The following is a 17,608-nucleotide window of genomic DNA, read 5'->3' on the forward strand; positions in this document are numbered from 1 at the left end:
TTGGAACATTTTAGCATTAGATATTCCATGAAAAGGTTTATACCTTCCAAGATGGAATTGTCTTGTCTCTAGTCAAGTGTCGTTTGACGCTTAGTGAGATCAAGAATTATGAGACTAGTTTTGGAGATAGTTGTCTCATGTATGCTATAATGTGTACTAAGTTTGATATTAGTTGTGCTTATGCATGACAAGCGTATATCATATTAACCATGGCAAAGGACTTTGATTGAGGTAAAGAGTATACCATAGTGCTTGAAAAAGACTAACTGCTATATTCTAGTTTACCAGTCATTCATGTAATGTCCTTGGGGTTACACTGACTTAGTTTTATGACTAATCAGTAATCGAGTAAGTCATCTTCTGAAATATGTGTTTACCTTAGGGGTATCCTCCTAATAGCTTTAATCGTAAGTTTGAGTATGCCTATGAGTATTACATTTGGAGTATGACTCTAGTGAAGGCTAACTCAGGGGACACAAGAGCTAATAAAGCTAAGCAATCACATAGAGAGATGAAATTAATTAAAGATCAAGTACGCAGCAAAGACATTATGGTGGAAAAGATATGATCAGAGAACAACCAAGCAGATTTTTCACATAAAATGCCTTTGTGGCAGCATGTTCAAACATGATGTGAAATGAATGGTGGTTCGATATATCTAGTACCAATACCTGCTTGTGTATAAGTGGGAGAGTTTTTGGCAGTGGGTATACTCGAAAGCATGTTTTGAGTATAAGTGGGAGATTGTTAGGTTTGGTATACTGAAAAGCATGTTTCGAGCAAGTTTCGCTCGAATAGAATCTTGCTTGTATACGTAAAACTCTATAATCCACTTGTAACCCGATTCAGTATTATTCGAGCAGTTTTGCACGAATAGAATCAGTATATTATTACATTGTGTTTGCTTGTGCATTTATAAGATGTTTTATAAACATTTAAATGTATAAGAAGCAAACAAAGTCTAAGTCTTTTGCTTAGTAGACTGGTTGTGGGCGTCGTCCACTTTAAGGTAACACAGTCGGTTCTATGCAATGCTTTGCAAAAGAAAAAGAAGAATTTCACAACCCAGATAGGCTAGACTACCTATCGTGAAAGGTTGCAATGTCAGTCCGATTATTTCTAAGCCTTTCTGAAATAAGATGACGTTGGTGTGGTATAGCACTTGTAACATCCCGAGTTTTTCCTACTTTTCAGTTGAACTTGAAAGGACGTCGAATGGGTAGCCGAAAATTTTTATTTAATCTTCATTTCTTTTCTCCAATTAAAAAAGTATTGAACGCTTAAGATCGATCAAGAGGAATCATAATATATGTTTAGTTTCGGCATAACACTAAGGTCTTGATTGTCAAATTTTGTGAAAGGAATTTAAATTCAAGATATAAAGTAGTCTAATAGAAATAAAAGAATGGTTTCTAAAACACCATTGTGGGCTAAACTAAATAAAAGAGATTTTATACTCCTTGTATTTTTTTTTGGATTCCAATTGTGAAGCCAATCCAATTTTACCAAAGTAACCAATGAGATTAATTCCTACTCAGCCCAGGCGTGGCTTTTCTTCCCCCAACCCACGCGTCCCCATTTCTCTTCTTGTTACACGTTGCAACTTAATTTATTTCAACAAATTCGCAAATAAAACTGAGGAGTAGAGGTGAGAGTTTAGTTTTTGTCAACAACGTTGGAGTGGATATCAAGTCTTCAATAAAACTCCTCCGTGGCCTCAAGAAAGGTACAGTCCATCCAGCTTCAAAATCTCTTCTCCTTCAACATGTTAACATAAAAATTTTGTACAAGTTGCATAATCTGTAATTCAAGCAAGAAATCCAACAATGGCCCGAAACTAAACCGATAACTAATAATTCAAATGACTCGATTTCAGTAACTGCAATTTAAGGATAGAAACGAGAGTTTAGACTTAGCTTTGAAGCCGAGATGGCCGATTGCTGCCGAGCAGCGATGCAGCGGCGGCTGCGGCGCCTAGCGACGGCAACGAACGGCGACGATACTGCACGGTGGCGGAGAAATAGCGCGAATCGACGGCGGAGGTCCTCAATTTGGGTGTCTGAACTTGGGAGCAAATTTTGGGGTGAAAGGGGGAGACCGAGAGAGAGTAGGCGGAGGGGAAGGAGCTGACTTCGGCGAGCTCACCTCCGGCGAGAGTTTCAAGGGTGGTGGCTGGTGGTGTCGGCGCCGCCAAGTGAAGCGGTGCTGAATTGCCTTGTTTGGGGCGAAAGAAATTTAGAGAAGAGAGATAGAGAGACGTGGGAACAGGGGCAGCATATGGCTCTGATTCTGTTTTTGAGTTTGATCGTCTCATTTTGTTTTGGGTGGACTGGAATAATTAAAAATCACCAAGGCCAAATAAATCCTTGATTTAAGTATGGGCAAAGAGAATGAGGTAGTTGGGCTGGTTTTAATTGTTAAAATGATCTTAATAATTAATTAAGTGGGCTAGTTTTGACTTCAACGTGAGCTCGGATAATTTTTTTCTCCTTCACGATTATATAATTCGCGAGTTGATTCTTCTCCAAAATATTGTTTTGAAATGGATAGCGTACTTAATTAAATTACATGATGTAAGTAATTGCCATGAGTGTAATGGGGCCGAGGGTGTAGGATTTTGGGGACGTGCGACGTCTCGCGCCTGCATAAACCGAGAGAGAAAGTAAGTACTTAATGCAGCTATGATTTAATTGTTGTAAAAGAATTTTAGAATGGACCTAAGAAAGAACAAAGAACAAAACGATAATACATGTAGGATGCATGCATTCTAAGTATATATTTTTCCTTGAGTCTGATTAAGCACATGTTTTTATTTTCAAAAAGAAAGCTATCTTCGCGAACAAGTTATGGTCGGATTAAGGAAATTCAAGTTTAAACGCACACGGTGAACTTTTCTATCCTACATACTAATGTGGATGAAAATATGAAAATGTGAATCTATGTTTGTTGTTTATGTAAATGATGTTATCTTGCCATAAATGATTTGTTTTATGCCTATCTGTTTGGTTGGAATGTAAGAATCGAATTCGGGTACAAGTGAGGGTGGTGTCCCTACTCGGATTAGTGTACACAAGTGGCCGTGAAAGGTGGCCACCTTCCACGGGTCACAAATAAAGTTATGGAGGCCGTGGGAGGTGGCCACCTCCCCGGCTGGAGAAAAAGGTAGGTGACCGTGAGAGAGCACCATCTCCACGGCACTTGGTGTTCAGATATGGCAAACGTATAAAAAGAACTTAGACTGATCAGTCGAACTTTAGCTCACAAAGAATTTAGTAAGCTCGGGCCTTTTAAGTGAAAACCCCCGAGTGTTACTGTGATGGCATGACAATATTTTCATTTTATATATGTATATTTCGGCAATGTGTTCACTGAGTATTTTTATACTCAGCCCTGCATATATTTCTAAATGTGCAGGTTGAGCAGTGACGGTGGAGAATGCTGAGCAAAGTTGATGATTTCTTTTTTTTATTTTAAGTAGAGGCTCTCAGTGGTGCATGTCTCCATACATGTTACCGTATTCATTCCGCTGCTTATTGTTCTTCTATACTCTGATAAATAATTATTGAATACTAAGATTTTCATTCAAGTTCTTGTGAAAAAAATTAATTTGAAACTGTCTCCCCTTTATTTCTAAGTGAATATTCAGTCATTGGTTACCCCCTTTCTATTCCCCTCTTCTTACTTCCCACCCCTAGTCACGGTTTCCCGGCTTTGCTATCCATAGCAAAGTGCGGTCGTGACAGAGTGGTATCAGAGCAGTTTCTTTGATGCTCTGAACCAAAGAGTCTCTTTTCAGTTACTAGTCTAGACTTGTTCAACTAGACTATCTAATTAGTAAACGAACTCTCAGCATTCCCACCAATCCTGCTCAACGAGGGAAAAAGGTAAATTTTTTTCTTTTTTCAAAAAAGTGAAGTAGAGATGTTCAAAAAGTTTGGAAAGAGACGGACCGACGGTCAAATGAACGGGTCCGATATGAAAATATGAGATTTTAGTGAAGAGATAATGAGTTTTATGAGGCAGTTGTTTTAAGCGAATGAATAAAAAAAATGGAGAATTTAGAGAAAGATAAGTTTTATCGAGTAGAGCCTCGGAAGAAAGAGTTGAAAGTGTGAGTTATAAAGAAAAGAGTAATTTGTTACTTTCAAGAAAGAGTTTGGAAATTTTTAGAAAGGAGATTATGTTTCTTTATCGAGTAAAGACTTTAAATGATGAAGGGAAGAAGTTACATTTTTTTTCAAGTAGATTTAGTGAATGGTGTAAATGGAAAGTATACGTATCTTTGCAAGTTATTATAAAAAAAGGGGGGGATATTTTCTTGATTAAGAAAATAAAGGATTTTTGAAAGAATATATCTTTTCGAGTAAATTCATGAATCACATTGCATGTAAGGGAAAAAAGATTTGAAATCTCCGAGAACTTAGAATCTTAAGTTATGTGTTCCTGCTAAGAACATAGTATAGATTTTAACATAGAAGAACAATTATAACATTTCTCGCTTTTCCGAGCGACGAAGATAAAAAGTACGTAATCAGAAAGAGAAAGTTAGTCTTGAAAAAAAAAAAAAAAAAGAATGAATCTTTTTGAGTCAGGCCAAGAATCATGTTATAAGAAAAGGAAAAATTAAAGTTTTCAAGAACTTATATTCTTTTAAGTTATGCTTTCCTTTTAGAAAACAACGTGAACTTCAACATAGAAGGATAATTACTAATATTTCTCGCTTTCCCGAGCGATGATGAGGAATTTGGGTGCCACACAAAAGTGAACAATCTAGGTGTCACTATCCTAGGTTACAATCCAATTATAACAAAAGATAGTACCTTCGATTCAATTATACAATGTATCTGTACATGGTCGAAGAATATGATTCAAATCTAGTTGAAGAAATTAGTCTTGTCTAATAAAGAGAAAAATAAAGTGTTTCAAGAATGATCATTATGACATGCCGAGAGCACTATGGAGCCATGATTTTCAACTATAGTTGTTAGACATAGTTGTGAAGTAAACTCAATTCTCAAAAATTTATGTGTCATGCTTCAAAGAGACAAAAGAAAGTGAACAACCATTGTAGATGATGAGAACGATCCTGAGCAACAGTACTTACCTTCAACCCAGCAAAGTGATGATCTGCACTTCTTCTCATGTAGTGTCTCATAAAATGTTATATTAATGGTCGCCTGACTATTGTTGTATGTGATTTTTTTTCAAGAGCAAGATAGAATCCCAATTGTTTCCTCCATCATACCCAATTTCTCTTAGCATAGCCTAGGGTTTGAAGCATTCTTTCTGATTGCTCGTTTGTTTCTGAGTGAAATGTCGTGCTAAAATTTAGTTTAGTGCCTAGTTCCTTCTGAAAGCTTTTCAAAGACTCGAGGTGTCCTCGGTTCTCAATTTGATGTAATGGTCATGATTACCCGAATAACAATAATTCCTCATTCGAATTCGGGCAAACATATCACAAAGTCCTTTGTTATACCTTTTCCACAAATGTGAGGATACTCCTTTTCGTACCATCCCACCATATTTCTCTTTGATATCATTGATACATCTCAGTGCTTTCAAGGTGGGTGGTGTAAGAGTTTTCATGTGTCTCTTTTGTTCCTAAGCTCTTTGATTATTATTATTTTTTTTTTTTGGCACACATAATTTTCCTTCAAGGTGACGACATTATGTGCTCTCTCCTTAAAGAATTTTTATCAACTATTCGCACCTTAGCCTGAATATTTTTTTCGGGTATCATCTTGACTTGGTGCATTTATCATACCTCATGTCTATAAGCAGTCACCACTTTTTTCTAATTTCAGCTTGTGACACATCTTCAGTTTATATAAAATAACTTATCCTCCTATTTTAGACACCCTTGATTGGCTACAGTCCCCTTAACTCATTAGTCAAGAGTGAAAGCAAATTATCAACTCCTTGATACTCCTATCACCAATTCTCATCTCGAAGAGTACTTGAATTACAAAATTTTTAGAATCTTATGTCATTTAGGCAATTTTCCTCTCTTCCTATACCATCCATTAACCAATTGTGTTTCCAACATGGTTGTTGATGAGTCGGTTCTTATACACGGACAGTCTCTTTTTCTCAGTTACACTGTATTTGTTCTCCCCATCTTTGGATTTTCTGCAATTCCTATAGCAATTTGTTTTCTTCTTTAACTAGTTGTTATGGTGGCCTTGGCTTTGAGCTCATTTCCTTAGATTATCCATAAACCTTGAGAATTTATTAATGTGATCTCGTATCACGATATTGTCAACCGAAAGTCATTGCAAGTCAGGGTAGGTTGCTTGTTTTCAAATCCCCTTGAGACAGATCGTATCAGACCCTACCATATTAAAGTTGCCATCCAATGATACCCAGAACTTTACATTTGACTAATCCATGAAACTATATTTGGCGCAATTTTACAACTTATTTTATTTGGCAAGTTTTCCCTAGAATAACATTCCTGAAGTCTAAGAATGTAGTTGTGACCATTGAAACTATTCTTTTCTTTTCGCCTGGAGTAGACAAGATGAGCCCTACGGTATAAAAGTCCTTGAATTTATTGAAAATCCCTGATGTAAGCTACCAATGAGGTACGACAGTGAAGTCGGCAAAAGAAATTTTTACTCAACCCGATATATGAAATGATTGATATTGGAAAGCAAATACGTGCGAGGATCAAAGAAGTGCAAGACCGACACAAATCTTAATCTGACGCACGCCGATTCGAATCAAAATATAAAATAGAAGATATAGTATTTGATTGAAGGTACGTCAAGACAAAGATTTATTGGAACTCCTAAAATCATCAAAGAAACGAGGTCAATAACATTATCCCTTTGTGCTACCCGAGTTACTCATATAAGGAGCACATCAAATTTCGGGACGAAATTTTTTTTTTAGGTGGGTGGAATGTAACATCCCGAGTTTTTCCTACTTTTCAGTTGAACTTGAAAGGACGTCGAATGGGTAGCCGAAAATTTTTATTTAATCTTCATTTCTTTTCTCCAATTAAAAAAGTATTGAACGCTTAAGATCGATCAAGAGGAATCATAATATATGTTTAGTTTCGGCATAACACTAAAGTCTTGATTGTCAAATTTTGTGAAAGGAATTTAAATTCAAGATATAAAGTAGTCTAATAGAAATAAAAGAATGGTTTCTAAAACACCATTGTGGGCTAAACTAAATAAAAGAGATTTTATACTCCTTGTATTTTTTTTTGGATTCCAATTGTGAAGCCAATCCAATTTTACCAAAGTAACCAATGAGATTAATTCCTACTCAGCCCAGGCGTGGCTTTTCTTCCCCCAACCCACGCGTCCCCATTTCTCTTCTTGTTACACGTTGCAACTTAATTTATTTCAACAAATTCGCAAATAAAACTGAGGAGTAGAGGTGAGAGTTTAGTTTTTGTCAACAACGTTGGAGTGGATATCAAGTCTTCAATAAAACTCCTCCGTGGCCTCAAGAAAGGTACAGTCCATCCAGCTTCAAAATCTCTTCTCCTTCAACATGTTAACATAGAAATTTTGTATAAGTTGCATAATCTGTAATTCAAGCAAGAAATCCAACAATTGCCCGAAACTAAACCGATAACTAATAATTCAAATGACTCGATTTCAGTAACTGCAATTTAAGGATAGAAACGAGAGTTTAGACTTAGCTTTGAAGCCGAGATGGCCGATTGCTGCCGAGCAGCGATGCAGCGGCGGCTGCGGCGCCTAGCGACGGCAATGAACGGCGACGATACTGCACGGTGGCGGAGAAATAGCGTGAATCGACGGCGGAGGTCCTCAATTTGGGTGTCTGAACTTGGGAGCAAATTTTGGGGTGAAAGGGAGAGACCGAGAGAGAGTAGGCGGAGGGGAAGGAGCTGACTTCGGCGAGCTCACCTCCGGCGAGAGTTTCAAGGGTGGTGGCTGGTGGTGTCGGCGCCGCCAAGTGAAGCGGTGCTGAATTGCCTTGTTTGGGGCGAAAGAAATTTAGAGAAGAGAGATAGAGAGACGTGGGAACAGGGGCAGCATATGGCTCTGATTCTGTTTTTGAGTTTGATCGTCTCATTTTGTTTTGGGTGGACTGGAATAATTAAAAATCACCAAGGCCAAATAAATCCTTGATTTAAGTATGGGCAAAGAGAATGAGGTAGTTGGGCTGGTTTTAATTGTTAAAATGATCTTAATAATTAATTAAGTGGGCTAGTTTTGACTTCAACGTGAGCTCGGATAATTTTTTTCTCCTTCACGATTATATAATTCGCGAGTTGATTCTTCTCCAAAATATTGTTTTGAAATGGATAGCGTACTTAATTAAATTACATGATGTAAGTAATTGCCATGAGTGTAATGGGGCCGAGGGTGTAGGATTTTGGGGACGTGCGACGTCTCGCGCCTGCATAAACCGAGAGAGAAAGTAAGTACTTAATGCAGCTATGATTTAATTGTTGTAAAAGAATTTTAGAATGGACCTAAGAAAGAACAAAGAACAAAACGATAATACATGTAGGATGCATGCATTCTAAGTATATATTTTTCCTTGAGTCTGATTAAGCACATGTTTTTATTTTCAAAAAGAAAGCTATCTTCGCGAACAAGTTATGGTCGGATTAAGGAAATTCAAGTTTAAACGCACAAGGTGAACTTTTCTATCCTACATACTAATGTGGATGAAAATATGAAAATGTGAATCTATGTTTGTTGTTTATGTAAATGATGTTATCTTGCCATAAATGATTTGTTTTATGCCTATCTGTTTGGTTGGAATGTAAGAATCGAATTCGGGTCCAAGTGAGGGTGGTGTCCCTACTCGGATTAGTGTACACAAGTGGCCGTGAAAGGTGGCCACCTTCCACGGGTCACAAATAAAGTTATGGAGGCCGTGGGAGGTGGCCACCTCCCCGGCTGGAGAAAAAGGTAGGTGACCGTGAGAGAGCACCATCTCCACGGCACTTGGTGTTCAGATATGGCAAACGTATAAAAAGAACTTAGACTGATCAGTCGAACTTTAGCTCACAAAGAATTTAGTAAGCTCGGGCCTTTTAAGTGAAAACCCTCGAGTGTTACTGTGATGGCATGACAATATTTTCATTTTATATATGTATATTTCGGCAATGTGTTCACTGAGTATTTTTATACTCAGCCCTGCATATATTTCTAAATGTGCAGGTTGAGCAGTGACGGTGGAGAATGCTGAGCAAAGTTGATGATTTCTTTTTTTTATTTTAAGTAGAGGCTCTCAGTGGTGCATGTCTCCATACATGTTACCGTATTCATTCCGCTGCTTATTGTTCTTCTATACTCTGATAAATAATTATTGAATACTAAGATTTTCATTCAAGTTCTTGTGAAAAAAATTAATTTGAAACTGTCTCCCCTTTATTTCTAAGTGAATATTCAGTCATTGGTTACCCCCTTTCTATTCCCCTCTTCTTACTTCCCACCCCTAGTCACGGTTTCCCGGCTTTGCTATCCATAGCAAAGTGCGGTCGTGACAGAGTGGTATCAGAGCAGTTTCTTTGATGCTCTGAACCAAAGAGTCTCTTTTCAGTTACTAGTCTAGACTTGTTCAACTAGACTATCTAATTAGTAAACGAACTCTCAGCATTCCCACCAATCCTGCTCAACGAGGGAAAAAGGTAAATTTTTTTCTTTTTTCAAAAAAGTGAAGTAGAGATGTTCAAAAAGTTTGGAAAGAGACGGACCGACGGTCAAATGAACGGGTCCGATATGAAAATATGAGATTTTAGTGAAGAGATAATGAGTTTTATGAGGCAGTTGTTTTAAGCGAATGAATAAAAAAAATGGAGAATTTAGAGAAAGATAAGTTTTATCGAGTAGAGCCTCGGAAGAAAGAGTTGAAAGTGTGAGTTATAAAGAAAAGAGTAATTTGTTACTTTCAAGAAAGAGTTTGGAAATTTTTAGAAAGGAGATTATGTTTCTTTATCGAGTAAAGACTTTAAATGATGAAGGGAAGAAGTTACATTTTTTTTCAAGTAGATTTAGTGAATGGTGTAAATGGAAAGTATACGTATCTTTGCAAGTTATTATAAAAAAAGGGGGGGATATTTTCTTGATTAAGAAAATAAAGGATTTTTGAAAGAATATATCTTTTCGAGTAAATTCATGAATCACATTGCATGTAAGGGAAAAAAGATTTGAAATCTCCGAGAACTTAGAATCTTAAGTTATGTGTTCCTGCTAAGAACATAGTATAGATTTGAACATAGAAGAACAATTATAACATTTCTCGCTTTTCCGAGCGACGAAGATAAAAAGTACGTAATCAGAAAGAGAAAGTTAGTCTTGAAAAAAAAAAAAAAAAAAGAATGAATCTTTTTGAGTCAGGCCAAGAATCATGTTATAAGAAAAGGAAAAATTAAAGTTTTCAAGAACTTAGATTCTTTTAAGTTATGCTTTCCTTTTAGAAAACAACGTGAACTTCAACATAGAAGGATAATTACTAATATTTCTCGCTTTCCCGAGCGATGATGAGGAATTTGGGTGCCACACAAAAGTGAACAATCTAGGTGTCACTATCCTAGGTTACAATCCAATTATAACAAAAGATAGTACCTTCGATTCAATTATACAATGTATCGGTACATGGTCGAAGAATATGATTCAAATCTAGTTAAAGAAATTAGTCTTGTCTAATAAAGAGAAAAATAAAGTGTTTCAAGAATGATCATTATGACGTGCCGAGAGCACTATGGAGCCATGATTTTCAACTATAGTTGTTAGACATAGTTGTGAAGTAAACTCAATTCTCAAAAATTTATGTGTCATGCTTCAAAGAGACAAAAGAAAGTGAACAACCATTGTAGATGATGAGAACGATCCTGAGCAACAGTACTTACCTTCAACCCAGCAAAGTGATGATCTGCACTTCTTCCCATGTAGTGTCTCATAAAATGTTATATTAATGGTCGCCTGACTATTGTTGTATGTGATTTCTTTTCAAGAGCAAGATAGAATCCCAATTGTTTCCTCCATCATACCCAATTTCTCTTAGCATAGCCTAGGGTTTGAAGCATTCTTTCTGATTGCTCGTTTGTTTCTGAGTGAAATGTCGTGCTAAAATTTAGTTTAGTGCCTAGTTCCTTCTGAAAGCTTTTCAAAGACTCGAGGTGTCCTCGGTTCTCAATTTGATGTAATGGTCATGATTACCCGAATAACAATAATTCCTCATTCGAATTCGGGCAAACATATCACAAAGTCCTTTGTTATACCTTTTCCACAAATGTGAGGATACTCCTTTTCGTACCATCCCACCATATTTCTCTTTGATATCATTGATACATCTCAGTGCTTTCAAGGTGGGTGGTGTAAGAGTTTTCATGTGTCTCTTTTGTTCCTAAGCTCTTTGATTATTATTATTTTTTTTTTTTGGCACACATAATTTTCCTTCAAGGTGACGACATTATGTGCTCTCTCCTTAAAGAATTTTTATCAACTATTCGCACCTTAGCCTGAATATTTTTTTCGGGTATCATCTTGACTTGGTGCATTTATCATACCTCATGTCTATAAGCAGTCACCACTTTTTTCTAATTTCAGCTTGTGACACATCTTCAGTTTATATAAAATAACTTATCCTCCTATTTTAGACACCCTTGATTGACTACAGTCCCCTTAACTCATTAGTCAAGAGTGAAAGCAAATTATCAACTCCTTGATACTCCTATCACCAATTCTCATCTCGAAGAGTACTTGAATTACAAAATTTTTAGAATCTTATGTCATTTAGGCAATTTTCCTCTCTTCATATACCATCCATTAACCAATTGTGTTTCCAACATGGTTGTTGATGAGTCGGTTCTTATACACGGACAGTCTCTTTTTCTCAGTTACACTGTATTTGTTCTCCCCATCTTTGGATTTTCTGCAATTCCTATAGCAATTTGTTTTCTTCTTTAACTAGTTGTTATGGTGGCCTTGGCTTTGAGCTCATTTCCTTAGATTATCCATAAACCTTGAGAATTTATTAATGTGCTCTCGTATCACGATATTGTCAACCGAAAGTCATTGCAAGTCAGGGTAGGTTGCTTGTTTTCAAATCCCCTTGAGACAGATCGTATCAGACCCTACCATATTAAAGTTGCCATCCAATGATACCCAGAACTTTACATTTGACTAATCCATGAAACTATATTTGGCGCAATTTTACAACTTATTTTATTTGGCAAGTTTTCCCTAGAATAACATTCCTGAAGTCTAAGAATGTAGTTGTGACCATTGAAACTATTCTTTTCTTTTCGCCTGGAGTAGACAAGATGAGCCCTACGGTATAAAAGTCCTTGAATTTATTGAAAATCCTTGATGTAAGCTACCAATGAGGTACGACAGTGAAGTCGGCAAAAGAAATTTTTACTCAACCCGATATATGAAATGATTGATATTGGAAAGCAAATACGTGCGAGGATCAAAGAAGTGCAAGACCGACACAAATCTTAATCTGACGCACGCCGATTCGAATCAAAATATAAAATAGAAGATATAGTATTTGATTGAAGGTACGTCAAGACAAAGATTTATTGGAACTCCTAAAATCATCAAAGAAACGAGGTCAATAACATTATCCCTTTGTGCTACCCGAGTTACTCATATAAGGAGCACATCAAATTTCGGGACGAAATTTTTTTTTAGGTGGGTGGAATGTAACATCCCGAGTTTTTCCTACTTTTCAGTTGAACTTGAAAGGACGTCGAATGGGTAGCCGAAAATTTTTATTTAATCTTCATTTCTTTTCTCCAATTAAAAAAGTATTGAACGCTTAAGATCGATCAAGAGGAATCATAATATATGTTTAGTTTCGGCATAACACTAAAGTCTTGATTGTCAAATTTTGTGAAAGGAATTTAAATTCAAGATATAAAGTAGTCTAATGGAAATAAAAGAATGGTTTCTAAAACACCATTGTGGGCTAAACTAAATAAAAGAGATTTTATACTCCTTGTATTTTTTTTTGGATTCCAATTGTGAAGCCAATCCAATTTTACCAAAGTAACCAATGAGATTAATTCCTACTCAGCCCAGGCGTGGCTTTTCTTCCCCCAACCCACGCGTCCCCATTTCTCTTCTTGTTACACGTTGCAACTTAATTTATTTCAACAAATTCGCAAATAAAACTGAGGAGTAGAGGTGAGAGTTTAGTTTTTGTCAACAACGTTGGAGTGGATATCAAGTCTTCAATAAAACTCCTCCGTGGCCTCAAGAAAGGTACAGTCCATCCAGCTTCAAAATCTCTTCTCCTTCAACATGTTAACATAGAAATTTTGTATAAGTTGCATAATCTGTAATTCAAGCAAGAAATCCAACAATTGCCCGAAACTAAACCGATAACTAATAATTCAAAAGACTCGATTTCAGTAACTGCAATTTAAGGATAGAAACGAGAGTTTAGACTTAGCTTTGAAGCCGAGATGGCCGATTGCTGCCGAGCAGCGATGCAGCGGCGGCTGCGGCGCCTAGCGACGGCAACGAACGGCGACGATACTGCACGGTGGCGGAGAAATAGCGTGAATCGACGGCGGAGGTCCTCAATTTGGGTGTCTGAACTTGGGAGCAAATTTTGGGGTGAAAGGGAGAGACCGAGAGAGAGTAGGCGGAGGGGAAGGAGCTGACTTCGGCGAGCTCACCTCCGGCGAGAGTTTCAAGGGTGGTTGCTGGTGGTGTCGGCGCCGCCAAGTGAAGCGGTGCTGAATTGCCTTGTTTGGGGCGAAAGAAATTTAGAGAAGAGAGATAGAGAGACGTGGGAACAGGGGCAGCATATGCCTCTGATTCTGTTTTTGAGTTTTATCGTCTCATTTTGTTTTGGGTGGACTGGAATAATTAAAAATCACCAAGGCCAAATAAATCCTTGATTTAAGTATGGGCAAAGAGAATGAGGTAGTTGGGCTGGTTTTAATTGTTAAAATGATCTTAATAATTAATTAAGTGGGCTAGTTTTGACTTCAACGTGAGCTCGGATAATTTTTTTCTCCTTCACGATTATATAATTCGCGAGTTGATTCTTCTCCAAAATATTGTTTTGAAATGGATAGCGTACTTAATTAAATTACATGATGTAAGTAATTGCCATGAGTGTAATGGGGCCGAGGGTGTAGGATTTTGGGGACGTGCGACGTCTCGCGCCTGTATAAACCGAGAGAGAAAGTAAGTACTTAATGCAGCTATGATTTAATTGTTGTAAAAGAATTTTAGAATGGACCTAAGAAAGAACAAAGAACAAAACGATAATACATGTAGGATGCATGCATTCTAAGTATATATTTTTCCTTGAGTCTGATTAAGCACATGTTTTTATTTTCAAAAAGAAAGCTATCTTCGCGAACAAGTTATGGTCGGATTAAGGAAATTCAAGTTTAAACGCACAAGGTGAACTTTTCTATCCTACATACTAATGTGGATGAAAATATGAAAATGTGAATCTATGTTTGTTGTTTATGTAAATGATGTTATCTTGCCATAAATGATTTGTTTTATGCCTATCTGTTTGGTTGGAATGTAAGAATCGAATTCGGGTCCAAGTGAGGGTGGTGTCCCTACTCGGATTAGTGTACACAAGTGGCCGTGAAAGGTGGCCACCTTCCACGGGTCACAAATAAAGTTATGGAGGCCGTGGGAGGTGGCCACCTCCCCGGCTGGAGAAAAAGGTAGGTGACCGTGAGAGAGAACCATCTCCACGGCACTTGGTGTTCAGATATGGCAAACGTATAAAAAGAACTTAGACTGATCAGTCGAACTTTAGCTCACAAAGAATTTAGTAAGCTCGGGCCTTTTAAGTGAAAACCCTCGAGTGTTACTGTGATGGCATGACAATATTTTCATTTTATATATGTATATTTCGGCAATGTGTTCACTGAGTATTTTTATACTCAGCCCTGCATATATTTCTAAATGTGCAGGTTGAGTAGTGACGGTGGAGAATGCTGAGCAAAGTTGATGATTTCTTTTTTTTATTTTAAGTAGAGGCTCTCAGTGGTGCATGTCTCCATACATGTTACCGTATTCATTCCGCTGCTTATTGTTCTTCTATACTCTGATAAATAATTATTGAATACTAAGATTTTCATTCAAGTTCTTGTGAAAAAAATTAATTTGAAACTGTCTCCCCTTTATTTCTAAGTGAATATTCAGTCATTGGTTACCCCCTTTCTATTCCCCTCTTCTTACTTCCCACCCCTAGTCACGGTTTCCCGACTTTGCTATCCATAGCAAAGTGCGGTCGTGACAGCACTGAATGGATCTAACAGCAAGACGTGTCTTTATGCTATCTACTGATAGACTAGGTCTTGATAAAATACTATTTCTTAATCTACATACGTTAGCATTGAGCATACGGTATTGATTATGCACTACTTTGACTTATCAAATGGTGCGGGTTTTTCGCAACCCAATAATCCTGATATATTGGGTAGTGGTGATTAATATCTAGCGGTGCTAGGATTGCTATTATGTTGAATCGTGCACGAGGTGAGTCTCGTTTGATAATGTCCTCAAGAGGAGCTTGAACAAGGTTTTATTATTCGGAAAACTGGCCAGTTGGAGTTTTATTACTCTATGAATAATAAATAAGTGTTTCTTGCTAAGTCCACTCTTGGAATTAATAAGATGTTAATTAATTAAGTCCATAGCAGAAATTAATTAATTAATAGACATTTATATCTTAAGCGCGGGACATAAATAATATAAATAATGGAAACCCGGATTACTTGTAATTTCGGATTTGGATGGGGAGTGCAATATTACTTCTGTAGTGGCTGCTCGTAATATTCCAATATAAGCTTGTATTAAATTGTGGGTTCAATTTAATTAGTAAAAAGCTAATTGGGAGAGCCCATATCCAAAACCTTCCATAGATCCCTGTTTGGGCCCAAAAGGAACTTAATATAAATAGGAGAATAAAGGAGACATAATGATCACAATTTTTATTCTCAAAATTTTCGAAAATTTTGAACTCTCCAACTGTGGAGGATTTCGAATTCTTCACCTTTTCCCAAAAGGATTTCTTCTGTCTTCTTTATTTAAGTCCTAGTATTTTGGTAAGATCAGCCCACCCTGATATCGAGATACAGTTCGGGAACCAGTCAGAAGATCCATGGTCTAGTATTGAAGATCATCACGTGGAGAAGGCGCGAGCAATCGTCGATTCTTTGGAGAATCAAATCGGTAACCCTAAACCGTAGAAATCATGTTTAGGATTTATATTTTCTAAGCATGAATTATTTGCGTCCTAGCATGCAATTATCTGTTTAACATGTGAATTGATTAATCGCATAATCAGTCAAATAGATCCTTATCTGATTTATTTGTTTTGTAGTACAAGTCTTCCGCTGTGCAAGGGGCACCAAACCCCAGCAATTGGTATCAGAGCCAATTTTTGGCTCTGATTATGTGGATTAATATCATGTTATGTGAATTGCTTGAATGTATGAATTTCTTTGTTAGGTTTGTGTTTTTGTTTTTCGTCAAACTGGAAAAACACAAAGTACGGAGAAAAAGTTAAATGTTTTTCAATCAATTGAGTTGTGCAGCATGTAATCATGTACACGTGATATCTCCAACATATATCATTACTTGATTTTGTTGACTATCTTGTTTTGCCTTACGTGAATTTTAAATTCTGAGTCGGCAATTCAAGAATTGCACAGCGGCGATCCGCGCGAGAGCAGCGCCGGCGGCTGCGGTGAAGCAGCAACAGTTGCAATTCGAGTGGGAGCCCTTTGTGGGCGGTTTCCCGATCTCGGAAAAACACCGAGACAGCAGCGCTGGAGGGTGCAGCAGCAGCGGGGATCGGGCAGCGGCGGGTACGACGACGCAGCGACAGCAGCGTCGGTATCACGCAGTGCAGCGCCGGAGCTGCGACATCGGAGTCGAGCAGCAGCCGCTGAGATGAGAAACGAGGAGGCTGCAGCGACGTCGCAACAGCGACGACGCAGTGACAGCAACGGCGACATCGTCCAGCGGGCACCCCGGCGATGCGAGTGGGAGCCTCCCTACGGCGGCAGCCCGGACTCGTGCTATGTCACCGTGCATGGTTCGGTGAAGATTGTTTCCAAATTTGATTAGGATTTCCAAATCCTTGGATTCAATTTTGGAAATAATTCAAGATTTATTTTAGAATCAAGATTTGAATATATCTTGTGGATTTTATATATTATATTAGATTTGATTTTGTATTAAATCAAGGATTAATTATAGATTTTATCCTTATTTTATGGATTTGTAGGGATTTAAATCCTAGATGAATCCTAGCTAAATTTGGATAATGAGAATCTAATTTTTATCTATATTCTATGGATTTGTATGGATTTATTCCTAGACAAATCTTAGTTGGATTTAGATAATAATAATAATATTATTTTATTCTTATCCTATGAGTTTATATGAATTTATTCATAGATAAATTCTAGATGGATTTGGATAGTGATAATATAATATTTTATCTTATAGATTTATATGGATTTGTTCCTAGATAAATCTTGGATAGATTTGAATAATTATAATATAATATTATCTTATTCTATGGATTTGTATGGATTTACTCCAAGATAAATCCTAGATGAATTAGGATAAACATTTATATTAATTTATTTTATCCTATGGATTTGAATAGA

General features: G+C 37.1%; 2 long non-coding RNA genes across 2 annotated transcripts; both read left to right on the forward strand.

Moving 5' to 3' along the window:
* The first annotated feature begins 3,121 nt into the window (after nucleotides 1-3,121).
* Nucleotides 3,122-3,634, forward strand: LOC148933589 (uncharacterized). The gene is made up of 2 exons (XR_016136651.1): nucleotides 3,122-3,272; nucleotides 3,415-3,634. It is a non-coding gene; the product is annotated as an uncharacterized LOC148933589 (long non-coding RNA).
* Nucleotides 3,635-8,679: 5,045 nt separating this feature from the next.
* Nucleotides 8,680-9,375, forward strand: LOC125220093 (uncharacterized). Its single transcript, XR_007176290.2, has 2 exons — nucleotides 8,680-9,013; nucleotides 9,156-9,375. It is a non-coding gene; the product is annotated as an uncharacterized LOC125220093 (long non-coding RNA).
* The last annotated feature ends 8,233 nt before the right edge of the window (nucleotides 9,376-17,608 follow it).

This window comes from Salvia hispanica, chromosome 1 (genome assembly GCF_029641045.1).
Source record: "Salvia hispanica isolate PSC_SH4W2 chromosome 1, Shi_PSC_v1, whole genome shotgun sequence".
NCBI lineage: Eukaryota > Viridiplantae > Streptophyta > Magnoliopsida > Lamiales > Lamiaceae > Salvia > Salvia hispanica.